At 29.9% G+C, this 7457-nt stretch overlaps 1 protein-coding gene across 3 annotated transcripts in view; it reads right to left on the reverse strand.

The window, feature by feature from the left end:
* Positions 1 to 6703, reverse strand: part of LOC125077906 — a 28255-nt gene extending 21552 nt beyond the window's left edge. The window contains exons 1-2 of one of the 3 annotated variants that reach the window (XR_007120783.1): positions 6559 to 6703; positions 6374 to 6481 (exon numbers count right to left, since the gene is read on the reverse strand). The gene's annotated coding sequence lies outside the window, so the exon portion shown is untranslated. Of the gene's footprint in view, positions 1 to 6373 lie in introns of all 3 variants that reach the window. The other 2 variants (XR_007120782.1, XM_047690019.1) reach the window with 2 other exon arrangements.
* Between the last annotated feature and the right edge of the window lie 754 nt (positions 6704 to 7457).

Consider the following 7457-nt stretch of genomic DNA (forward strand, 5'->3'; position numbering starts at 1 on the left):
CATTAGATATATATTGTTTTAATTTTCCCTTAATTTTCTGTTTTCTTTGGAACCAATCTGTAGAAAACATTATTTATTTCCAAATTTGTTTTAATTATACGTTTACAATGATTAGATTTTTTCATAATCAAATTTTATGAAATTAATTTGAAATGTATACAATAATTATTTACATTAAAATCTTAATTAAATATATAGGTCAAGTATACAATTTAAAAATAACTATCGTATTAATAATATGTAATAATAGTGACCGTGTTGGATGGTAGTAAATATTTCGATTTTCAAGGAAAAAATAAACAAGGTTCCCATGACCAGGAACTGAAATAAGGCTGAGATTCATGCTTATTTTACCGAGTTACCGAGTTTTTACACTGTATCTCCAAGCATCCAATTTTTCGACTAAAAAGGGTACAGCTATATATTTTAGAACCAGAGATTAATATGTGTACCATTTGACTCTGCTTCCTTTACGAGAGACGATCACTTGCTTGTGTGGAAAGGAGATGGACAATTTTGGCTTACATAGTTTATCTCGTCCAAAGAATTCTGATAAGGTTCTTATAATTATAAATTAAAAGACCTCTGACAACGATTTCATGAGCTCTATTTTAGGACTAGACATGTGGTGACCTATAGAGCCCTGTCTAATTATATAAATATAAATTGTTCATAATATACACATACCAAAGCACAAAATAACGGCTCGTATTAGACTAACAAAAATTATAATACTTTAATGTAACAATATTTATATTATTATTTATTTTACATGAAATAACAACCTCGCAGTAGTTATTATTATTACGAGGTTGTTATTGTTATTTTTAATACTAAGTTATGGATGTTATGATAACCTATAGTTTCATACAAAAGATTTCAACGCCTAGTCGAATAATTTAATTAGATTATTTTATATTACTTTATCAAATTTGCAAATATATTGTTACTAGTGCATTAGCCAGGTCACGGATAGCGGGGGTGGAGATCAAGGGGGGAGAGCAAGAGTGCAGCTTCTCTGAGCGGTACAATGACCCCACCCTGCGTCTGCGCAGCCTCCCAGCTATAACTCGCTTCTCTATATTCGTCACATTCATTGACACCATGATAATTCAAACAACGTATTAATTTAGAACATCGTGAAAAGAAATCGACAACTTAACTTAGTTGAAAACGGAACTAATTTTTTTAAATTATTTATTTATTTCCGTATCATAAATAAACAACACAAATGTATCTTTATATATAAAAGAAAATGCGCATTCAAGCGTAATAAACTATAGTTCCACATTGTTTGTTAAGGTTCTTACCGGTATTAATAACGATACAGATATTGATTTCAAAGATCATTAAGCAAGTTCACGTGCGTACAATGATTTATGAGTCCGAGTGTATGACAAAATCGTGAAAGTGAAAGCTTAGATAGACTCCTACAACATTGCACTTGACACAATATTTGATCTGCGTAACATTCTACACGGAAATCGACAAACGCTGCGGAACAATGCATTGCAATTTATTACTTTTATGATCACTCATTCGCCGATACTCTGGAACTTATAAATGACTAGGACGCTTAAGTTATGACAATATCCAAATTTGTTTGGAATCAATAGAAATGGACATGAATTAGGAGTTTCTGACAGATCATCCGGAGCAACATATGTAGGTTTTTGAAATTAAAATCCGAATGAAGATCTGTATTATTTTATTGAATGTGATTGTGTATCGTTAATGAAAAAAGAGCTTTGTTTGTATGCAAATATGGTAAAATTTTAATATTTCAATGATTTTGGAAAAGATTGGTAATAATAAAGCCAGTAATTTAGTCGTAACATTAGTTTATATTAGATTGAATGCAACCCATGATGTGCGGTTGCAATTTAAAGATGTATAATATATTTTTTTAAAAGATAATAAATCAAATCAAATCAATTTTTAACATAAAATATTTTTATTAATTATTTAATTAGACATAATTAAACTGTGTTATAAGTTTGACGTTCTTAGGCAAATATTTGTATTAAAATAATAAAATGCAAACGAGTGGATTCACATCACGCCTATTTATATATTTTTTCATCAAACAAGCAATTTTTAAAGAAAAACAAAATTTGCATTTTATATGTTTTGCTCGCTACTTAAACTATCAAATAGCGTTCACTATTATGGTAATAAGCTGTTAGTTAACATACATTCCTATTTGTAGGATTGGCCTTACCATTTGTAAGACGATTAAAGCGGTCGCTATTCGTTTCTTTCTGGGTCACCAATACTTGAAAGCATCTCAAAAATACTTTAATTAATTATGGTAACATAAATAAAAAATATTTTATGTTATTTATTTAATTTTAAAACAATAATGAAGTAGTTTAACATCCAATATATAATATACATAAACAGACCTCATTTACTAAGTAATCTGAAGAAATGCAAGTGAAAGTGTTATTTTTTTGTTTTGTTTGTTTAATTACGTGGTTGTTTTCTCCTAGTTATTATTTGTTATTATATAAACTTTTGCATATCAAATAATTTACTATTTTGTTAAATCAGTAAATGAAAGATTAGTAAAAGCAAGACCTGATAATAAGCATTTGGTAGTTAGTGCGATATTGTAGCAATTCATAGGCGGGTCGGCGAGCAAGCGCGCAGGTGGCGGGGCCGCTCAACCGTGAATCCCCCTCTCGCCCCCGTCGACAACAACTGTTCCCCGTTTTTTCTCTCAGTCTAGTAAAGAGCAATGGCCTCGGTTAGTCACCACTAATCGGCTAAAACTCTAACCCTTAGCACAAGGTCATACATACGATAAACAACTATGTTTGCCTCGAAAACTTCGATTGCGATAAAGTCAAAATATACAAATCGACGATATTTCTTTTAGATTGAAAGTACATATTCAAATCATTCACTGTTATTACTTTTTAAGCTAACATTTTGATGTCACCTAGAACGATCAATACTGCTAGGTAACAACAAAACAAATACTTTTAGGAAACGCCTCCCTATGCTTTTGTGGGGATTCATTATTTCCGGTTAAAACCATGAAAGCCGATTCCTTAACTTAAACTCCCCTTCATTTCAAAACCTATTATGTTCTATACTATTAAAAAAATGGTTTAAATTCGTTTATTCGAATATTATATTTTTGTTTAACAGTAATTTTAGGAATTTTAAGATGATATAAGCAAACGTACGTAAGAGTAAAGTATAAAAGTAAGGCGAGTATATATTAGAAACGCCGCAAAATAATCGGCGGACAAACCGGCCTCAGCAACTCGTCGCCAATTAACCGCGTCCGACCTCTGAGGCTGAGCCCCGCGAGCCTGAGATGCTATTCATAGATACCGAGCGCAACTCCCCAAACCGCCACCTGGATATATTGCAACTCGCTTCAACAATGTGACTCAACCGCATTACATAACTGAATAATCAAATAACTTGAATCTTAACACTTATAGCTTTTCTATAATAGAACTATGCAATATTTGGTGTATTTGGTATTGTTTATGGTTAAAAATTATATATGAGTATGAAATATTACACATATTAATATGAATTGAATATATTTTTATTTAACTAATAAAATACCCGAAGTGACCAAATATATAGAACATGAAAAAATATTAGTTTCTTTTATATATATTTTAAAAATATATATATACCTACTCATTGAATGTCGACAGACTGTTTCTGTCATCCTTATTTAACTTAATTGCTAAATATTTCTTATTATTCAATGCTGAAAAGGAACATTTCATACAGACATTTAATAAATTAGAGGTAGATAAGTAAGTGAGATACCTTACTAATTGTGGATTGATTGATTTCGAAATCAATGATATTAGGATCGACTTTGTTTTAAATTTCGTTAACTAAAATGAAAATGATGAAGTTATATGTGTTTGAAGTTTCAATACGGAACCTTAAAAACACAATTCGATGCGACCGGCTACAATTAAGCACCTTAATCCGAGTAACGGGAAATGTTCACCGGAAGCACTATAAAGCGAGTGTAAGTCTGGATCAATATTTATTTTTTACTCCACAAATAAATATAGTTTTGTTGATTATTTCTTTTATCTTTCTCGTAAAATGTAATCTTCATTCAAATAACTCTATCAAGTTTTTGTAACGCTTCAACCCCAATTTTGTAACACGATGATGAGAAGAGTCATCAGGTAAAATGCAAACAAAAGTTGTATTTTTTGTTAAGCCGCAATAGCAAAAACTTGCTCCAAACTTGTGTAATGCTACTACAGGAAAATTAAAAAACGCAGGAAGATTATTGCATTATATTACGTCCTAAAATATGTGAAATCATTTTCCGTCCGCTACGAACAGTTATTCAATAAATAATGTTCTTAACTTCCTTTACGAAATAAACCTACTTAGGTGTTAACAAACTTTTGATGATTGTGATCACACTTTACGTTAAAATATTTTACAGTGCCCTAGTTATTACTATAATTTAATACGAACAAAATATAATAACAAAAAAATTAAAGGCACTCAATAAATCAAGACTTATTAAATAAGCAATTACATTTTTTAATAGTTGTAATGCTGAAGTTATTAGAAAGGTGAGGAAATGTAACACGAATTTATTTCCGACATCTATTATCAAATATATGTAACCGCTGTTATATTTAAATAATTTAAACGCATCTTCTTAATATTTCACAATTACTTTACACACACTTTTATTGTAAAATCGAAAAAGATAGATTGTAATTAATAGCAATTCTTGTTAACTACTCCATCGGCAGGATTCAATATAAAACCCTAATAAAAAGTTGCAAACAAGTGAAAGACTTTAAAAACTCAACAAGAAAGCTAAACACAAGTGACTGTCTTAAGAAGGCCGAAAGAAATCGCTTTAAAAAGCTGGAGATGCCTTGAATGGATGGAAAGTGAGCTGACGAGCGAGATGTTGAAGTTTCTGTTCACACGATGCTACATAAAACTCGCATAGGTATACCGCTTCATACGTACATTCATTAAATAATATTATTGTAATTACACTTATTTTCTACTTTTTCTAGATTCTTGCATCAAATTGCAACAATGGTAATGCCACAATAAATAAATGTGGTGATATTGAAGAACACGACTATAAATACGTACTATTTAAAAATCGAAAATGTACCTTTTTTTGATGATAATAATCTTTAAGTAATTAATATTACATAATATTATATTATAATCATAAAAATAATAAATACACTCTATCATTAATATTTATCTCGTGAGAAAAACATTTTATAAATGTACGTAAATCCATTTATACCTTAATATAAACATTAAAGAATTTAGATTGGAAAGTTTTTAAATTATGAGATAAATAAAAAATATTTGTAATATCATTAAACTATTTATAATCTATTAAAAAAACCTACCATCTGTTCGGAACGAAAAATCACATAGCTGAGAAAAACTAGCGAACGAAACTCAGGGGATTACATTTTTTTAACAATTGTTGTTGACAATTCTTTGTAATTCATTCCACAGGTTGTTAACAGCCAAACAGTAAAACAATCGAATAAATTTGAACATATACTGTAATTCTGTTGTAAAGCATATTTTGATTCACGAAATAACTTACCTAGGTTTATTATTTATATAATATGTACCTAGGTTTATGGTTTATATAATACAGAAAAAAACATTTTAAGTTAGTATACATAATTTATATATACCTATTATACTCAATTGTACTATAATAATTATAATTTTTATATGTTTAGGTACTTCATATTTGCTTTTTTTAATTGATCCTGCTAAATTTCGTAAATGGGTAGGGTAAATTAATAATTTAATAAATAATTAGGTACCACTATTACAAAAGATCATCTCTCGTAATTTTTATTATGTTGTTGGTTTACCTGTTACCTAAAATGTGTTCTGAATTTATCGCCTTTGCGTCGCTTAAGGTGTACAGTGTAAGCCCTTTCGATATTTAAATACCGTCATGTTACAACAGATATTATATTTATATTTTTTTATATATCTACCGACTTAAACACATAATTCCATCCCATACTTTACGTTTATATTCCATGAAAGAATAAAAACGGTCGTGTGTTTAATAAAGCCCTACAAGCAAATACTACCTTTTATTTAAATAGGTTAAAAACTTACAACCTTATGGTATCAACGTTCAATATAATTATTTTAAAGTAGATAAGATTCAAGCAAGTCAGAAGTTTTTAGACAAGTTGACAGCATATTATATTAAGATATATTTATCTGAAAGAAGGAATCACTTAGGATAAAACTGTCTTTTATTATCACCTTTCAAATCAGTGATAACAATATACATATCTGTTTTATATGATAGAAATTCTTACATGACTAAATACAACTAGACACAAACCTTTGAAATTCCAACACAGGATTTAATATTTCAAAACGGATACATTTCTCCAAGACGTAGATAAATGTAACTTAACATTGTTGATCAGTGTTTCATATTTTCACTGGACTGTAACAATTCGACATTACTATCACTGGTTCACTTTACAAAAAATATATGAAAATAGTTGTAAACGATGATGTTACGGTTTGGATAACAAATTCACGGTTGGGTTATGGCGACAATGACGGCAAACCGCTGGAAGTAAGGCTTTGTTAGGGAGCGCTCGCGACAGACGTGCGCTCCGCGCTCCGAACCGACACAAATGGTAAAATCAAGGCACTAGGCACTCAAAGAAAGTTCGACGTCACATACCATGCTAAAAGCCTTGTTCACTGACTTAATTGAAAGCTAATAATTTATGTTGCTCGTGTAGCTAACAGTAGTTACGATTAGATGTCAACGGTGTGTCCTTGATATTCTTTTGCAATTTATTTCGATGCTAGTTGGGTAAACGTAATATTGAAATAGTAAACTATTGGAATAAGAAGAAATAATGACACAATTTAACCACATCTGAACATATTTTATTATAATAGCACAACAACACTAAAACTAATATCTTATATATATCACATCATTAAACCTTTTTTACGTTCGCTTTCGATATCCGAATGTTTTATAATGTTATCAAAGATATGATTGATACCTTCAGATTCCAAAATATCACCAAAAAATACAGCCTTCTATAACATTCAAACCCCATACTTCAACTGAATATATCTATATTTACAATAAACATCTATGTAACATCAATTAAATCAATGATTTTCTAAAATACATCAAGTTTTAACAACAATATCTATGTATTTAGGCTTTAAACCTTTTTTTTTATAATACAGTAATTTTATTAAGAGTGACCCTTTTACAAAAAAATATCGCGATAAAATTTATCCTGTTTAGTAGCAAGGATGAGCCTGGGGCCCAACTTTCCTCTTGACAAAGGCCACCCCTAATCCGATACTACCTAATAACCCATTGCATTTAGTAAGTTACATATAGTTACCACATGATGACAGATCATTCCAAACTGAGACTAAACGCT

This window comes from Vanessa atalanta, chromosome 4, assembly GCF_905147765.1.
Source record: "Vanessa atalanta chromosome 4, ilVanAtal1.2, whole genome shotgun sequence".
NCBI lineage: Eukaryota > Metazoa > Arthropoda > Insecta > Lepidoptera > Nymphalidae > Vanessa > Vanessa atalanta.